At 45.7% G+C, this 20,388-nt stretch overlaps 1 protein-coding gene across 1 annotated transcript in view; it reads left to right on the forward strand.

Moving 5' to 3' along the window:
• The window catches only part of LOC147881146 (uncharacterized), a 75,595-nt gene that overhangs the window by 35,908 nt on the left and 19,299 nt on the right, over positions 1-20,388 (forward strand). The window lies entirely within an intron of this gene.

Below are 20,388 nucleotides of genomic sequence, written 5' to 3' on the forward strand. Positions count from 1 at the left end.
AAGTACAATAGGGCCCTCATTTATAGGCTGGGCTGGGCCTTATTTTCTACACACCAACACCTCATAGGTGAGGTCACATTGCATCATATCAAATCTAATCTAAGACTCAGTGCAGTTGGACAAGTGGTCCACTTGCACAAGGACTCTTGACACCCACAGAATTCTAGGACTCTCACACATAGGCTTCGATATGTGGCATCCCCCTTCGAAGCTAAGGGTGATAAGGACTAGGAAGAGACCTCCACAAGGTTGAAGATACGAACGCACTATTGCTCTTCACTGAGCCAATACTTGCACTGTCATGGCCGACTTGATACGAGGCTTGACTTTCACAACTAGGCATTGGTCCTTCCTAGAGGCACAATTGGGGGTGGAGGCAACCATAACACCCCCATTTGGACAAACCCCCCTTAGCTTCTACAGAGATCACTTCTTACATATCATAGCAGAGGGTTTCATTGACCCACCAGGATACACACAAATTCACCTATCCCACTCGTTGAGGATCTCTCTTGGGCAGTTCCGGGTCTCTTCACACAAACTCCGCATCGAGAGTGGCAGATCAGAGCGACTACCCAGGGAGAGGCGCATATGCACACTGTGTGATATGCAGGAAGTTGAGACAGGAGCATTTCATCTTCAGGTGTCCTGTGTACTATGAGATTTGAGGACGTTTCCACTGCCTCTTTAGGGATAGTTACGGGATTTTGGCCTGTTTCCTCTCCTACCCAGACCAGCGGTGTTTGGCAGGTTTCATTCATGAGGCACTTAGACACCGGGAGAGGATACTTCGAGCACGGAGACAGGAGCAGACTTCTTCCTCGGCTGATTCCTCTCAGAGCTCTATCACGGAGTTCTTTCAGCTAGATCACATGGATCCCCACGAGACGAGGCCTTGACATGACCGTGACCCGGAGCATGTGACCCGACAACTCAGACAGTGGGTCGACACTTAGATCACACTCAGGGACATCCCCTCCTTCTTTAGAGTCGGAGCCCGACCGACGGGGGTCACAGTAGCCTTGGTCAGACGTAGAGCTATGACCAAGAGACGTGCCAGGACCGCACCTCTGAGTGGCCGACAACACTCTATTGTCGACTTCATGCCTCCACTGTCCCATCCATCTTGATATCTTGCTGCTGCCGATGATGATGATGATATTGATGACGATGTTGAGACTGACATATAGTCGACCATCGACATGACTATGTTGTACTTAGGACTTAGTACTGTTATTCTGCATTTTTGCATTTTGCATTGGTATGGATGCTCGTTTAGTAGCTCCACTACCACAGCTTGTTGTATCAGGATTTTCACAGTCTCATAGACCCATCGATGTTCCAAAGACTTTAATAAACTTTCTTTCTTTCTTTCTTTCTTTCTAGTCTCTTCTGCTTAGCTAGAGAACCAAGCATGAGATACACAAAAATGGCGTGTAGCCAGCTTAATAAATAGAATAGAAGAACACATTCGGACTAATACATGTTATTCTCACTAATAAAAGTATTCGTATGAATACTTATTCGTACGAATACGTTTGGATGATGTGTTGATTTATGAAAAAAACTTCACTTGCCAACATTTTTTTCCCTAATTTATTCTCCCCATAAAATCACTCGTCAGCTATAGAATTAGATGACAAGGCATACATACAATCATTTTGGGGTCTATCGAAGGTAGAGTACCATTATTGACACATACACAAAACATTCATTTTATGGTAATGCAAGGGCATAGGACCCAATATTGACTCAAGAAAGTAAAACAAGAAAGCCCAAACTTATGCTAATGGAAAGATCTACTATGACAATGAGAGTATTGCCTGGTGGGTTGTCAATTTCTTGGTCAAACTCTGCCTCCATGAGATTTGCTTCTTCATCTTCAAGCTTTTCAAGTTGTTTGAAGCAGCGATTGGCCGTATGTCTAGGTGTTGAGAGTTGTGGTGCCATGAGCGCATATTTAGGGACAAAGGTATGAGTAAAGGGCAAGCTGCCACATCGTAGTTCAATGTTTCATTAGGACGTCCTCGCATTAGTAGGAGAGCTCGATCCGTGTTTTAACAGGTATCAAATCTTAGGTCTAGTTGTCCTAGAATAGTTTTAGATTGAGATTGAGGGATCTTGTGTGATTCTAGTGATTTCCATTCACGTTCATTCATTTCCATTGAAAAGGTTTTAGTCCATATGTATACGCTCATTTCCATTCTTCTTGTGAGAAAACTATGAGAGAAGTTCTTTGTTCCTATTCTTCTTGAGAGTTTTAGAGAAGTTTTCATTTCGAGAGAAAGAGGACTCTTCCTGTTTGAACTTTGGCTCCTATGCTCAGCCGATCAAGAAACTAGTCAAACCCACATAACGGATGACCTTAGTGTTTGAGCAGTCATGACTTCTGGACGCTTTGGCCCTTTGCATTCCCTCCTAGCACAGAGAGTTCTCGAGAATCAGCCGTCTATCCATAACTACTCCTTGGAAGCTTATGTTGATATTGGAAGTGTCTGTTGAAATTCAGCGCAAACTTGTAGGCCAGCCAACATTATATTTCTGCAAGGAGCTACAAACGAGCAAGAAGAAGCTCACAAGAGAGCTCACAGAAAAGCCTCAACAGCTCATACCACGATACAAAGACGAATGCTGGAGTACAAGCGACTCAAACTTGCAAGCAACAACAAGGCAAAGGTCCGCCCAGTCAGGCACGACTGAGCACACAAGAACAACGCAGCTGCAAATGAAGCTTTGACCATGAAGGAACTTTGCTCGGAGGATGTGATCCAGCTTTGACTGATAATCGAACAGTGATCAATCATCAACACAAATACAATACTTTGGCAGTCTAGACACATCCGATAGCTGCGAACGAAGGCAACAAGGTGTTTCTATTGGCTACGTAAAGCTACATGACTCATGCAGCACTCACGCATGCAAACCAAGCAGATAGCAGTTGTAGCCGACTACGATAACAACAAGTTGATTCGCAGCTCCAAAAGGCAACACGACCTTCAATCGAACAGACTCACGGCTCTTCATGCCTTTGTGCGTAGACTACGCCGCCTTAGGTCTCCATCGTTGTCGCTGTGTGTATCGTCAAACTTCTTTCCTTTTGAAAGGTTCTCATTGATTGACACGTGAAAATATTGAAATTGACCATGTTTGAGTTTGCTTAGCTTGGTTAAAGCTAGTTTGATTAGAGGACAGCCGCGTGGCATAGTACCACCTAAGCTCGCTCTCCCTTGCTAAGTACAGCTTTCCATGCTGCATGTGAACACTCTCTACCACATCATCAATGACACGATCACGATCGCTCCTAGGAATTCAAGCCTGCACACAAGCACAAACAATTGATCGTAGAAGCACAAAGAGAGGCGCAGGCATGCTCTCCACCCAACCGTGATGCTCACGGGTCCAAGACCCGTAGAATCCGAGCATCCCCCCGAGCCACAGGTTGGGTTGCTGGCACGAACATTTACATCCAATCAGTCCACAACCTCCTGGTGTCCCATATCACCCTAAGACGCCCATAGGGCCTCAAGACTGTGTTGGGAATTCGGGCTACGCTAGAAAGTAGGTGCTCGTCTGCAACACGATACAGACCAGCAAGGAAGAGCTAGACGTGCTCTGACTTGCATGAATGAAAATTGAACCCCTAGGCCCCTTATATAGGCTCTAGCCCAGTGTCGCTAAAAATAGCTGAAACTTGCAACCCAACTTGAGAATCGCCTGCCTAGCCACTAGCCTCCCCAGGCTATCAAAGCTAGTTCTGTGTGCCTAAGCACACGTCAAATACGATCCATGCATATGACATACTCCCCTTCCTCTAAAAACTCAATCTTGAGTTCAAAAGAAAGTCTGGAAACTCTCTCTGAAGGTTAGTCAATGTCTCCCATCTAGAGTCCTCCTCGGCACGATCCTTCTACTTAATCTTGTATTCTGTGATCGTCCTATTTCTAACTTGACGTTCACGAAATCCAAGAACACTCTCAGGCTCGTGCAGTACAAAGGTTAAATCTTCAACCTCTATAAGCTCGAGGGGTAACTACTTGATCCTCAGCACGCAGTACTTCTTTCAGTGTACTGACGTGAAAGACTGGATGAATCCGCACATTAGGAGGTAAATCCAGTTCATATGCAACTTGGAGGCTGACGTGGCTGGTGTTGCCAACTAGGCACTGACAGGTGGACACCTTAGTAGAGCTAGTTAGCTAGCTAGCGCGCGCCCCCCCCCCCCCCCCCACCCCCCAAAAGAAAAAAAAAAAGAAAGAGAAAAAAAAGAGGGACAATTTCAACCTATTAGTTTTCTGTCAGTGATTACCTGTCAGCAATCTGTCTAAAACTACCTGTCAGAAAATAGTAGGAGGCTGTCGTGGCAGCTGCTGCCAGCTAGGTATGGGTTTTAAACCATTTAATGCCCAATAACAAGTCTACATGATCCAAGTGCATAACATAGCACTCCAAATATCTTAGTAGGCTTGAATCCGGATGGGAATTTGATCCACCTTGTGATCCCAAAACTGCTTCCCAGCTGGAAGCTGCATATCGTAGGTGTGATCAGTGATCACTAGGTGTCGTAGTCAGCTGTAGCTTCAGCACAAGTTTGTGATGAACAAAGTTGTGAGAACTACCTGGGTCAATAAGAATGTGAATCCGTGTCTCTTGGATCTTACCATAAGCCCTGTAGAGATCATGGGGGCCAAACAATGAATTATTAAAAGAATGATCACAAGAACGAGGGCGTGTGAGGACATTCATAAAAATACCTGTCAAAGTAGTCTGAGCGGCTGTCTTTTACTTCGTAGGTGGTTCTTGTGAGGCTCCGGGCCTCTTCGGGCAATCAGCTCGGGTATGCCCCTGCTCCTCACAAATAAAGCATCGCCGTGTGAACAAAATGAGAGCAAGAGTTGCACATACTTGGATTGAGATATAACGATGCCAACGCTTGTCTTGTATAAACCGGATCCCCAAATAAAAATTTAACATGCCCAAATCTGTCGCGTCAAATTCAGCTTTCAACTTAGCTTCGAAATATGCAATTATATTTTTCATTTGACCCTGTGAGCAGCATGTCATCTACATAAAGAATGATGACCAAAATATCCCCCCCATCCTTCTTGATGTAGAGGGTGCTTTTCGTGGGACTATTATGTAACCCCTTACTTGCCAGGAATGCATCAATCTTGGCATACCATGCACGTGGGGCTTGTTTCAGCCCATATAAAGCTTTGTTAAGCTTGCAAACCTGAAGTGCATTGCCAGAAAGTTCAAATCCAAGAGGTTGTTTGACATAAACCTCTTCCTGCAAGTCCCCAATAACGAAAGCTGTTTTTATGTCCAACTGATGGACATTCCACACAAAATTTGCAGCCATGGCAATAATTGACCGTATGGTGGTCATCCGGGATGTAGGAGCAAAAGTCTCTTCATAATCTATGCCCTTCTTCCGTGCATAGCCTTTGGCAACCAGCCGTGCCTTGTATCTGTCAATGGACCCATCTGGCTTCCTTTTCACCTTGGCTTGGTACCAATGGCATGCTTACCTGGTGGCAAATCCACAACATCCCAAGTCTGATTTTTCTCATTGGACTACAATTCATTGTGCATGGCATGCATCCAATGCACATTATCCTGTGCTTTTTCAAAAGAGTCAGGTTCTGCTTCAAAAAGAAGAGTACCTGCATAAGCTGTCTCAACTGAAAGAGCCGTCCGTGCGTGTGCCTTATTGCACTACGAGTTCTGCCAGGCAATGGGTCCTTAAGCCTACTCTCCTTGAGAGTCTGTAGCAACCAATTCGGGACTGTTTTGGCTGCGTGTATCTTTGTAATTTGTGTGTAGCTCTCACTGCACCATCCTTCTTGAAAGGAAATCTATGCATCCTTCCAAGGATGCAACCTTCACATGCATGAGGAGGAGGTGACTCCAAAGGAGGCAATGCATCAACCATAGCATGCTTCTGAAGTGTCATTAAGCTGCCATAGCTCATGTGCCCATACCTGGCATGCCATGACTCTGCATTCTACATTGCAGCATTGGGAGTGCTCACTGAAAGTGCAAGATCGGATCTTTTCTCATATAGACCAAGCTGAAAAAGATCTTGATACAAAGTGCCAGACAACATCAACGCATAGTCATTCTCCTTGTCTTTGATTGCACACTTAGCATCATCGAATACTACCTGAAATCCTTCTCTATTAAGAGAGGACACTAAAAGCAAATTCTTCTTTATACCTGGCACATAGAGAACATCTGAAATTTTGAAATCTGTGCCATCAGTGGATGTGAGGATAATGTCCCCCACTCCACACACTGAATAAGAAGAATTATTTGCACAAGTCACCTTCTTTTTAGTAGGTGGAGGATGCAGAGATGCAAAAAGGCTTTTCTTAGAAGTGATGTGCTTAGAAGCACCACTATCAAAATACCAAGTATTCAGTGTCTCATTGACATTGAGAGAGCATGCATCCTTTAAAGGATCATAACTGCAAGTCAAGAAAGTGTAAGGATCATCCTCAATAGTGGTTGTAACATCTGAACTACTCATTGAAGAATCTGAAATGCAAGACAAAAAGGCATAGTGCTCTTCCACAAAGTTGGCTGTAACATCTTCCCCATCATGAGCATGAGGAGCTGATGTATCTGACACAGCCATACCTGAATCCCTTTTCTTTTCTTTAGCTATGCGCTTCTTGCATTCACCAATATAATGACTTGGCTTCTTGCAGTAGTGACAAATGCCCTTCTTTCTAGGCTTATCTGCTCACCCTTAGCCTTATAAGAGGGCTGTCTTGAATCAGCTTTATGCTGATGTGTAGGCTGATTGGCATGTTGCTTTTGCTGCCCTTTTCCTTTGGGCTTAAACTTAGAAAGCATGGCATGCTCGCCAGCCCGTGTGGGCATATTTCTTCGTGTCTGCTCTTCGTGCAACAGAAGTCCTACCAACTCGTGAAAAGAGAGAGGATTGCTGCCTCCCCTCAATGACAAATTCAGCGAGGTGTGGAAACCAAGATAGGACTCAGGAAGAGAATTCAGAGTGGTGGTAATCATCTTTGAATCCATAATAACTTCATCAACATTCAGCAATTGCTCCCTCAAATCCTGAAGCTTTGTGAGGTGAGTATTCATGGAATCTCCCTCATCCATATGCGTATGAGAAAGCTCTCTCTTCAGGAAGGAAACTTTGGCATCATTTCTTGCTGCAAACAACTCTCCAGTATCTCCCAAGATGCCTTTGAGTTCTTACATGACCGAATGTGAGGAATAATGAATCTCTTGACAGAGAGAGAAATCACTGATAGAGCTTGTGCATCCCTAGAATTCCATCTTTTTTGCTCTGCTGTGGGAGCCACTGCAGTAGTTGCTTTTTGACCTCTACCCCTGTCTCCAGCTGTAGGAGTGACAGGTGTAGCCACAAAATCTGGCCTTGCTTCATCTCCATTGACATAATCCCAAAGATGTCTGCCAACCAAGATGTTGCGAACCATAAAACTCCACAAGGAGTATTTGGTGCCATCCAACTTATCCTTCTGTGTGAGGACTCCAAACACCTCATTGGGGTTGTTCTGAAGCATTTTTGCCAGATAAACTCAAAAACATAGCAAACTGAACAAGTAAAATCCCTTCCTGGGATGTAAAATGCACAAGTAAAATCTGCCAAAGAAAATCTGCCCACAGTGACAAATACGGTCACAGCCTATCAAAGGCTCGAAATGCACCACAATGCTAATTGTCCAAAAATCTGCAAGAAAATCTGCACAAGTTTGCAAATTGACTCACTCTGAGTCCAAAACTGCTTGCAAACCTCCAAAATGCTCTTTCAACTGCCAAATTGCATCCACAATGCAAAAGCCCCAAATTTCTGCAAGAAATTGCACCTGAAAGGGATAAATGAACTAAAAGACCCAAATTTTGCAAATATCTGCAAAAACTGCAAAAGTCCCAAATTTTGCCTGCAAGATTGCAAGGAGAACCAAAAAGCCCCAAATTTTTGAAGCACGTTCTGCAACTTGACTGCAATGTCTGCAACAAAACAATATGTCCCAAATGGGCTCCCAGAATGCTAGCCAAACAATGGCTATCTGCAAGAAGCCTTCCAAAGAACACCTGCAAGAATGCCTGCAGTGCACAGAAGGCCTGTACGGAATCCGTACAATGTAAGGAAGAGCTGTGGTGCTGTTGTACGAAAATCCGTACACAGTACGGACAAAATGACGCAGGAGCTGTACAGACGTACTGCGTAGATGTACAGAACTGTACGACGCAAGGTACGGCGTTGTATGGACAGAAGCGGCATCGCACGTGCGGGGAGCTGATGGCTACACAAGAGTACGGAATCCGTACAGTCGTACGTGTGAGAAAAAACAAGAGAGCAAGAGTGAGCAAGATGGAGAGTGAACTGAACGTAGTTCACTCCCAAAGTGTACTGAAATGAAGTGACTGAAGTGAAAGTAAAAAGTAAGAGATCAGGGTTTTTTCTAAGTGACAAAACCCTATCTAATCAATAACCGTAGTTAGAGATTAGACCGTGGTTAGGGGGAAAAACCTCTAAGAGGGAAAAGTGTCCCTAACTCACTTATTACATTACATTGGCCACTGCCTAGAATATAAAAATAATTCTAACACCCCCTTGCAGTGCCAATGTGGTGTACAAGGTAGTGATCAATCACCAAAAGGAGATAAGTTTAGGGCACTGCAAAATGCCTCAAACTTCTCACGTGGAAGTACTTTGGTGAAGATGTCTGTAACATTGTCATGTGTTGACACATAGATCATACTGATCTCCCTTGCATGCAACTTCTCTTTGACATAATGATAATGAATCTTAATGTGCTTCGTTTCTTTGCCACTGCAATAGCACCCTGACTATCAGTGAGAATAGGAGAAGGACCCTCCAATATGAGACGAAGATCAGCGAACAAATGTCGCAACCAAACACACTCAACTGTCGCTATGAAAGCGGCCCTGTACAGCTTCACATGAGGAAGTAGCCACTGTAGATCGCTTCTTGCTCAGCCAAGAAATGCACCAAAAAGAAACAATTACCACTAGTGGACTTTCTGGTATCATAGTCTCTAGCCCAATCTGAATTATTGTAAGCATGCATCTGCAAGTCCCCCCCCTCGGGAAACATCAAGCCAAAAGACTTTGTGCCTTGCAAATATCTGAAGATGCGTTTTACAGCCTGCCAATGTGTTGTCTTTAGGCTGTGCATATATCTGTTCACTTGAGATACTACATAGTGAATATCGGGCTTGGTATTGCACAAGTATATGAGGCATCCAACAGTGTGGCTGTAAAGTGTGACATCCACTGATTCACCAGCATCATACATAGTAAGCTTCAGCCCCGGCTCCATGGGAGTGGCAATAGGCTTACAATCATGCATGTTGAACCTATACAAGAGTTTCTACACATACTTGGATTGAGACATAACGATGCCACGCTTCTCTTGTATAAACTGGATCCCCAAATAAAAATTTAACATGCCCAAATCTGTCATGTCAAATTCAGCTTTCAACTTAGCTTTGAAATATGCAATTATATTTTTTCATTTGACCCTGTGAGCAGCATGTCATCTACATAAAGAATGATGACAAAAAATTCCCCCTATCCTTCTTGATGTAGAGGGTGTTTTCCGTAGGGCTATTGTGTAATCCCTTTCTTGCCAGGAATGCATCTATCTTGGCATACCATGCACATGGGGCTTGTTTCAGCCCATATAAAGCTTTGTTAAGCTTGCAAACCTGAAGTGCATTGCCAGAAAGCTCAAATCTAAGAGGTTGCTTGACATAAACCTCTTCTTGCAAGTTCCCATTAAGGAAAGCTGTTTTTATGTCCAACTGATGGACATTCCACACAAAATTTGCAGCCATTGCAATAACTGACCGTATGGTGGTCATCCGGGATGTCGGAGCAAAAGTCACCTCATAATCTATGCCCTTCTTCTGTGCATAGCCTTTGGCAACCAGCCGTGCCTTGTACTTGTCAATAGACCCATCTGGCTTCCTTTTCACCTTGAAAACCACTTGGTACCAATGGCATGCTTACCTGGAGGCAAATCCACAACATCCCAAGTCTGATTTTTCTCATTGGACTGCAACTCATTGTGCATGGCATGCATCCAATGCATATTATTCTTTGCTTCCTTAAACGAGTCAGGCTCCTCTTCATTAAGAAGAGTCCTTGCATAAGGTGTCTCAACTGAAAGAGTCCCCCCTGCGTGCCTTACTGCACTACGAGTCCTGCGAGGCAATGGGGTCTCAAGCCTACTCTCCCTGAGAGTCTGAAGCAACTAATTCGGGACTGTTTTGGCTGCGTGTATCTCTTGAATCTCTTGCCTAACAAGTTTATCCACACCTTGAGGAGGTACAAAATCAGCCGGGAGGCATGTGGATCTGGAGGAGGTTGCTCTAAATTCTGATTTTCAGCGGGGGAACCAAATGCTATAGGAAGCATCCCCTCAAACACATCATCTGAAGAAGCTGGAATCTGAAATTTAGCATGTGTATGTGCTGAATTTTCAGAGAATATAACATCTCTACTAACAAAAATCTTGCGTGTAGCAAGATTGTAGAGACGATAGCCTTTGCTTTGTGAACTATATCCCACAAACATGCATTTAAGTGCCTTATCTGACAACTTGTGTCAAAACTCCACAGACACGTGGGCATATGCAACACAACCAAAAACTCTGAAATGGTCCACTGAAGGCTTTCTCCCATGCCATGCCTCATAGGGAGTGATTGTCTTTAAAGCCTTTGTGGGAGCCTGATTCAAAATATAGTTGGCACACATGAGGCCTTGAAGCCAAAACCTGTGAGGCAACTTCTTACTTTTGTAAGCATGCATCTATCCATCTCCATGGCAGTACGATTCTTTAGCTCAGCTTTGCCATTCTGTTGAGGTGTAAGCCTCACCGTAAGCTGATGTGTGATACCTTTCTCCTTAAAAAATGCCTCAAATTCATGAGACTTATACTCTCCCCCTCGATCGGTGCGAAGTGTGTACAGCTTGAGTCGTGTCTCATTCTCAACCATAGCCACAAAGTGTTTGAAATGCATAAACACTTCTGATTTTGCCTTGAGACCATAGACCCAAGTGTAGTTGGTGAAGAACAACCTGAAATCCTTCTCTATTGAGTGAGGACACTGAAAGCAAATTCTTCTTTATGCCTGGCATATAGAGTACATCTGAAGTTCTGAAATCTGTGCCATCAGTGGATGTGAGAATAATGTCTCCCACTCCACACACTGAATAAGAAGAATTATTTGCACAAATCACCTTCTTTTTGGTAGGTGGTGGGTGCAGAGATGCAAAAAGACTCTTCTTGGAAGTGATGTGCTTTGAGGCACTGCTATCAAAATACCAAGTATTTAGTGTCTCATTGACACTGAGAGAGCATGCATCCTTTGAAGGATCATAACTGCAAGTCAAGAAAGCATAAGGGTCATCATCATTAGTAGCTGTAGCATTTGAACTACCCACTGAAAACTCTGAAGTGCAAGACAGAAAGGCATAGTGTTCTTCCACAAAGTTGGCTGCAACATCTCTCCCATCATGAGAATGTGGAGCTGATGCATGTGACACAGCCATACCTGAATCCCTTTTCTTCTCTTTGGCTATGCGCTTCTTGCATTCTCTAATATAATGACCTGGCTTCTTGCAATAATGACAAATGCCCTTCTTTTTTTGCTTATCTGCATCACCCTTTGCCTTATAAGAGGGCTGTCCTGAATCAGCTTTATGCTGATGTGTGGGCTGATTGGCATGTGGCTTTTGCTGCCCTTTACCCTTGGGCTTGAACTTGGAAAGCATGGCATGCTCGCCAGCCCGGGTTGCCATATTTCTGTGAGTCTGCTCTTCCTGCAACAGAAGTCCTACCAACTCGTGAAAAGAGAGAGGATTGCTGTCCCCCCTCAATGACAAATTCAGCGAGGTGTGGAAACCAAGATAGGATTCAGGAAGAGAATTCAGAGTGGTGGTGATCATCTTTGAATCCGGAATGACTTCATCAATATTTAGCAACTGTTTCCTCAAGTCTTGAAGCTTTGTGAGGTGAGAATTCATGCAATCTCCCTCATCCATATGCGTATGGGAAAGCTCTCACTTCAGAAAGGAAACTTTGGCATCATTTCTTGCTGCAAACATACTCTCTAGTATCTCCCAAGCTGCCATAGATGTCTTGCATGACTGAATGTGAGGTATAATGAACCTCTTGACAGAGAGAGAAATCATTGAAAGAGCTTGTGCATCTCTAGAGTCCCATCTTTTTTGCTCTGCTGTGGGAGCTCTTGGAGCGGCTGCTCCAACTACTTGTGCTGCATTTGCACCTCTACCCTGCCTCCAACTGTAGGAGTGACAGATGTAGCGTATCTGGTCTTGCTTCATCTTCATTGGCATAATCCCAAAGATGTGTGCCAACCAAGATATTGCGTACCTTGAAACTCCACAAGGAGTAGTTGGTGCCATCCAAGTTATTCTCTTGTGTGAGAACTTCGAACACCTCATTGGGGTTGTTCTGATCCATTTTTACCAGATAATCTCCAAAAACCTGCAAGTACGGAACTGTACAGAATCTGGTACGGACGAATTGTACGGACGGTACGGAAATCTGTACGGACTAACTGTACAGACAGTACGAAAATATGTATATGCGAACTGTACGGACAGTACGGAAATTTGTATGTACGAGCTGTATGGTCGTACGAACGAACTGACGTGCAGGCACACAAATCTGTATGTACGGTCGTACGGACGAACTGACACATAGGTACGGAAATCTATACAATCGTACGGAAACTGTACGGACGGAATGCGCAGGTGTACGGATGCAAGTAGGCACTGGTAAGGAATCCGTACATTTGTACGGATTGTACGGGGCCGCGATGGAGCTGTACGGACAAACGGGAGTTGGAGCTTGCCGATGGAGCTGAAATGCGGGAGCTGGAAGCAAGAAGCTGGGAGCAAGGAGCAGGTTCGGGAAGGAAGTGCTCTGATACCAAATGTGAGAAAAAACAAGAGAGCAAGAGTGAGCAAGATGGAGAGTGAGCTGAACGTAGTTCACTCCCAAAGTGTACTGAAATGAAGTGACTGAAGTGAGAGTATAAAGAAAGAGATAAGGGTTTTGTCTAAGTGACAAAACCCTATCTAATCACTAACCGTAGTTAGAGATTAGACCGTGGTTAGGGGGAAAAACCTCTTAAGAGGGAAAAGTGTCCCTAACTCACTTATTACATTACATTGGCCACTGCCTAGAATATAATAATAATTCTAATAGTACAGACTGTACGGGATGTGCAGCTCAGACTGCGTGTAGACACAGAGCGCACCGTTGTACGGATGTGTTGGGAGCTTTACAGACGGGAGCTGCACGCGTGGGAGCAAAATGGATGGGAGCTACTTGAGAGCAGGGAGCTGGGAGTAGGTCTAGGAGCAAAGAGCTAGGTGAGGCGCAAGAGCTTGGGCAGGAGGAGCTGGTCCAAGAGCTTGTCCTGCTCTGATACCAAATGTGAACAAAATGAGAGCAAGAGTGATTAGACTGTGGTTAGGGGGAAAAACCTCAATGAGGGAAAAATGCCCCTAACCCACTTATCAAATTACATTGGCCACTGCCTAGAATATAATAATAATTCTAACACGCCCTTCCTTTCGAAGCCGAAGCGACCAAAGGAAGCCCTCCTTGCTGCCCTTAGTGGAATTTCCCTTCTGATTTTTGCTGCCCTGAGTGGATTTCTGCAACCTATAGGAATTGGGTAAGCTAGCTACAAAGAAACCCAAGAGGGTAACAGGATCCATCTTTGTAGCGCAGGTCTGTAGGTCTCAGAATGTTTGGAGATAGGTCTCAAAAGTGAGGCTCTGTTTGGTCATATCCATGGCCTTGAACTCGGCTACGATGTCATAATCATCTTCCTTTTTTAGAAACTCAGTTCTAAAAGCTTCTTCGAACTTTGCCCAAGTGGATGGCTGAGGCCTCAATTCCTTCCTCCAGAGTAGAGCCTTTCTGGCTAGGTATCCCATTGCTAACTGTAGTTGCTTGTCCTATGAGTAGGGGTGAAAGTTGAAGTGGACATGCCATTTGTGCAGCCAAGTATCCACAACTTCTTTCTTTCGATCCTTCTATTCCCCCGAGAATTGCGCTGGGGTAATATTTGGCCCAAGAACAAAAGCCATCGTGTCCATGTGAGTTAGTGTCTGAAGCTGGGTCTGCATAGCAAGGATTTGCTGGAACAACTGCTCTGGTTCGAGTTCAGGAGCGCAATCTTTTCATCCAATCCCGTGAGGTATAGGTTGAAAGCCTCCATAGTAACCATACCCTTATAGACATCATAGTTGTCCCCATCAACATCCTATTCAGACATAGGGGAAGGTTGGTTGGAATTGGTTATATTCTGATCCGCCTTAGGGAGATTACTAGCTTCAGCCATAGAAAAACAGCAAGGAAATATCCAACAAAATAGGCTTTAAACTGCAAAACCTGCCAGAGATGATGATTGGAGGGGGAAAGGCTTGGCGCACCACTGAACGAAAGGTTAAACCCGACCGAAGGCTGCCCTCTCTGACGAACAGCTGAAAGAAGAGCTAACGAATGAATTCGAGGAACCCAAATAGAGGCGAACAGCCTGCTGGTCCACATAGCTGTGCCAAAACCCTAACGACGAAGGTGCCTACAAGCCTAGAGCTGGTGTAATTTCCCAAAGGAGAGAGATGGCGTTGAAGTTGTGACTGGTGGCAGGAGGTAGGGAAGAAAATGATTCGGCTGGTAGATGGCGCATCCACTAAGCTTGAACAATATGGAGGGAGAGGTTTGGTGCGCCAATTTTATAGGGAACTAAGCCCTAAATCCTAAACTGGTGCCCTAATTTCCTAAAAAGCACAATCCTCCAAATTTACCTGGATGCCTTGCAATGCACTCTAACGAAAAAGCAAGGGTGCGTTTTGACATCTCAACTCAGCCTAACGGATTTCACCCTTCTCTCAGGATAGGGGCCTACAACATAAGGTCCCTTTGGGCTTTCCAATCAGGAAACTCCACCCTGTCTCTTTTCTCCTTTACAAATCGCATCACCAATCCCAAAAAGCGTCCATCGTCATATACTACATAAAGCATGCCAAACCAATTTCAACTTACCCTATACAAAGCACCAATAAATACATTAAAAAAGAAAGAGCACATCACAGACAATGATGCATATGCATATTCACAACATAAACTTTTAAAAAATAAATAAGCATATATTTCTTCAGGTTGTCAGCTAGATCTAAGGAACTTGGTTGCATCTTAGCCCCCTGCCTTGTGAGCACAAGAACTAGACACTTCCTGAACCAAGCCCTTCTTTCATATTTCAAATCGTAATACTACAAAGCATGCCAAACCAATTTCAACTTACTCTATACAAGCACCAATAAATACATCAAAAAAGAAAGAGCACATCATAGACAAGTCACTTGTGCATCGACTAGATCCCTTCCTCTCCAATGAACTGACGATTCACTCCCTAATTGGCACCAAACCAACCAGGACGCATCTTCCTACACAGGGAGATCACTCCATCCTTACCTGCTGATGAAAACTGAGCAGTTTCTAGCCAAGTAGTGCAAAAAAACGAACTTGGAAGATCTTCCAAACATGAATCGCTATCTCCTCCAGAAATTTGCCATCCAGGAGTGGCTTTGAGACCAACTGACATGACCACGATCGCTCTTGGGAATCCGGACCTGCACACAAGCACAAACAACCAATCATAGAACTACAAAGAGGCGTGTAGGCATGCTCATCACCCAACCATGATGCTCACGGGTCTAAGACCCGTAGAATCCGAGCATCCCCCAAGGCACAGGCTGGGCTATTGGCACGAAAAGCTAGATCCAACCAGTCCACAACCTCCTGGCATCCCACACCACCAAAATGTGCCCATACTACATAGGGCCTCTGGACTATGCTGGGAATCCGGGCTGCGCTAGAAAGCAAGTGCGCGTCCACAACACGATCTAGGATCCAGATCAACAAGGAAGAGTTAGACCTGCTTTGACTTGCATAATGAAAACCGAACCCCTGGTTGAGCAATTTGGATGGCCCTTCGCATGGGCGAGTCCAGGGTTGGCATTTTGAACATCTACGCACTAGTTTGCCGACATCACCACTCAACCTTTTGGAGACTTTTGATGGAGTGCCTCCCGGATTTAGACTCTTGGATTATTGGGGCGACTTCAACAATCTAGAGTTCGCGGAGGACAAATAAGGAGGTGCTTCTTATGCAGAGATGCCGGCAATAGAGAGAAGCAAAGGTGGGAGTAGTTCATCTTCGCGGTCATTGGTAGGGACCCGTGGAGGGAGGTGGAGTTCACTAGGATCCTAGTCAGCCTCCTCTTTTCCTTCACATAGATGAGACACGATGGGCTGCTGGAGTGCTTGGACCGATTCTATATTGGGGACTAGGCACTGCATAGAGGGGGCTCTACAGGTATTCCGCTTTATTAGACCACTCCCCCAAGGTGCTGCACTTAGATTAGCCCCGTAGAGGTCTCCCCCAAAGGGGGTTCATGGAGGCCATAGATTGGGCCAAGAACAGTCACAACCCCTAGCCATCCTTCTCTTGGATTTTGAGAAGGCTTATGATAGGGTGGAATGGTCCGTTCTAGAGAGCACTATGCACCGGTTGGGCTTTCAACACTTTACGTAGGAAGCCCCAGCTAGATGCTCATTAGCGGCCACACTGGCAAGGCTCTCTCTCTTTCTCGGCCGGTACGACAGGGCTACCTCCTTGTCCCCTTTCTCTTCCTCTTTGTAGCCGAGGCACTTAGCTATTACCTACAATCCCAGGCTGCGGTATGAGACTTCGTGTCCGGCAGGAGGAGCTCTTGGACTTGGAGTTTGCAGATGACACGATGTTGTAAGTGGAGAGGGTCAGCATCAAGCCTAGAGGCAGTTAGAGGAGCCTTGGACATCTAATTGCGAGGCCTTTGGGGCTTGGATCAACTGGACCAAGTTGATCGGCTTCTTCACAGGGATGGAGGAGGTCCCGGAGGTTCGAGACCGGGGAGCAACCTTTGGTTTTCAGTGGATCCCGCGGGGGTGGACAACGAGATATTTAGGTTGTCAAGTGGGAATTGACATTACAGAGGGGCATCCGATTGCCTCGGTTTTGGAGAGCGTGTGGCGGAAGCTTCTATATTGAAGCTCGGTCAGGCTTGGTACATCGTTTCCTGCTGGTGCTTTCATAGGGGTTGCATGGGACAACTTAGGCGCCTGGTGCGCAATTTCTTCTTGGCCGGCTTAGACAGCACGAAGAACACCAGGGCCAGGGTAGCTGGCAGACAGTCATTATGCTGCAAGCTAGAGGTGGTTTGGGCATCATCAATCTGGAGATGTAGAGCAGGGCCCTTTTAGGCAAGGTAGTGGTTCCCGGCGTTACCCAAGGTAGTGGTTCTCGGCCTTACCCAAGCTAGTGGTCCCCCCTACAGAGGTAGCTTCTCGGGAATACCCCACGCATAGGTATGGGTCCCACCTAGGTGCAGAGGGGAGTTTGAGCACCAGCCCCTCATTTGGAACCCGGAGGTCTGGGATTAGGATGGCTGTTTGCTTGGACAATGGACACACATAGGCTGGGCTCAGTTGGACAGTGGACTAGCTAGCTCGTTTGGTGCTTGGAGGAGACTCCCATTTGACCCGGAGGCGCATCTGAGGGCTCTCTCTCACTTGCGAGGAGTTGGGCACCGGATGAGGGAGATAGATGGAGTCATACTAGAGGCATGAAGGGCTTTGCAGACTTGGGCAAATGGCAGATGTCGTTCTCTAAGACAGGTGTTTGTGGATCATGATGCGGCATGGAAGTGGTCGAGTCAGTTTCTTCAGAGTGGGGATCGGGGGAGACCTAGAGATGGGATGGGAGCCTAGACTCACTACACTGATAGCTGATCAGGATAGTGGGCCACCTAGGTAAGTCATGGTTTATTGACCCTCCCAGCATCTTGGATCAAGAGGTCCCCCAATGGCCACTTTGGCTCTCCTTCGGAGATTCAATAGGACCCAGGAGAGTGGTTTTGGCTGTCCAGAGTAGGTCACATGGAGAAGGTGGAGGAGATACCCTTCTTCTCCTACACGGCACAGATTGGACGACGTCTTGCTATTTGGCAGGACAGGACATCGAACTCTAGAGTGACCTCCGAAAGGTGGGAGTGTTTTGGGGTTTTTTACATTCTCGCGACACGAGGGATTCGCTGGTTTTATAGTCCGTCCTACCTTGGTTGTTAGCGCCTCCTGAGATACGCTAGGCAGTGAGCTGGTTCTCAGGATGCAGGCTGGCCTTCGCTAGGCTTGAGGTTGTATTTAAGATTGGTGCCTTTGGGACAGCCGACTCCTACATTAATAGAAAGTGCCTTTTTCTGTTTTAAAAAAATTGAAGGGGAATGATATTCTGTCCATCGAGAGGTTGTAGGTGCCCTCAACTCCTTCAAGCAGACAAAGCATCTAGACTTTGAGTTGTCTCAATTAACCTATCCAACCCTTCATACACCCTCCCAATACAAGGATTATCCGCATCAAGAGGCCTGAACATCATGAGAATAGGCTTTGTAACATGAAGCAAAAGATGTCATCCAAAACAATGGACTTAAAGTCTTTTAGCCCCTGCAGAGTTACTTTCAGGCCATTTTTCCCACTTAGAAGAAACAAGCTGCTTTCTAGAAGGTTTCCGTGTAAAAAGCTGCTGTGTGTGTTAGAATACTTCAAGAGATTCTTTTTTGGGATATCTTGCAAAAAAAAAGCCAACATATAGTGGTGGCGAGTGATGAAAGAGGCAATATGGTTGGATCCACCCAATCCAACTTACCAATGTCCTTCAATAGATTATTCAGCCTATGTGCCGTGCAAAAAGTAATGTGAGGTATTTCTCTTCTAGAATCTTCCCTGTTGCCTTGTTGGAGTTCTTACCATTGGAAACAAACTGAATAACACTTTTTGCCCCCACATACTCAATTGCCTCCATCCAAATGCTAGCCAACCTTTCGACTAACTTTCCCTCCTCTGAATTGTTAATAGATTTAATGAAAAAGCTGGCCTCGTTGGAGTATGCAATGATGCCCTGAAGAGCGGCTTCTAGTGTCAATCTATCCATCTCCCCTCGATGTGACACTACTTCTCAGCCATATGTCTATGATGGGAGTCCAAGTCTGCTCTATGGTGGACTTCTCTGTCCCCATAATTGTGGTGCGCAGGGCTTCGCATGAGGGAGGAGTGTAATATGGTCCAAAGGTTGCAATCTCCTTCAACATATCAATGAAGTAAGAATTGCATGCTTTTATTGTGGAGGGCCCATTTCTGCATCTACCTGTGGCCTCCTCCTAGGATGCCATGAGGCCACAAGGCTAGCTCTGTACGGCTTTTTTGGGCTGACAATGTGGGAGCCCCATCTGTTTGTGTGGATGAAGCTCTACTCCCAAACAAGGGGGGAGAAATGGAAGAATGAGCAGGTATGCTACCACACATAGAAGCTGCTGCTGCACGTGGGGCTGGCGATGCATGACCTCGAGGATCAAGAAGGACAAGTCGTGATGCAGCACTGTCCAATCTCTCTGCAAGTGCTTGAATACATGCAAGTTTCGCTGCCGGAACTGAAGGGCAAACGGTGACCTTGCCCCTTCATTCCCAATAAATGAGCCTGTTGAGCCTCCACTTTTTGGTGCCTAACAAAAGCGACAAACCCACTCCTCCTTTTGCTTTGTCGTACTTGGCTTGCATCCACCTCCTCCCACCAAGGAGACGTGTCATTTGTCTCGATAGCACGTGGAGGAGCCATTGAGAGAAGGGCGTTGACAGAAGGGGGAGAGAGAAGGAAGCGAGAGTATGGAGAAGGGCTGACAAAAGGGGGGGCTGAGAGTGGTGAGGGCTGAGAGAAGGGGGCTGAAGCTTGAGAGGGAGAGAAAGGAAATTGTCCGATGGAGATCCGTATTGAGTGAGGCATATGAAGCTCAGTGTACCCCGGTGGTGTGATGAATCTCTCCTCCGAAATACGAAGACATAATCTCTGTAGAAACTCTCAACTTCACTGGAAGCTCCCTCGTTTCAACCAGGTCCTAAAGGTGTGTAGCTGCAGGAGATCCTCATGAATGACCTGGTTGGTGTGTGGCCTGATTGGGATGGTGGGTGGGAGTACCAGAGGGGCATCTAAACTGTACTGAAAAGGAGGTATCCTATCGATGTGGAACCCTAGTCTCACAAACCATCTGTGAGTCCGTGCATACCAGCATCGCTCGTCTCCCTCTATTGCCAACCTCATGGAGGAATCAAGAGCCAACCATGGCAACCTCTGTCTCCCTGATGTGCAGTCCCCATATGATCTAACCCGGTGTAGATATATAATGGTATGAAAGGTTGCATCTAGCTGGAGTGGAGAAGCACCAAACTCG

The sequence above is a fragment of the Dipteris shenzhenensis genome, chromosome 31, assembly GCF_047967505.1.
Source record: "Dipteris shenzhenensis isolate YYH24624 ecotype China chromosome 31, Dip_SZ_1.0, whole genome shotgun sequence".
Classification (NCBI taxonomy): Eukaryota; Viridiplantae; Streptophyta; class Polypodiopsida; order Gleicheniales; family Dipteridaceae; genus Dipteris; species Dipteris shenzhenensis.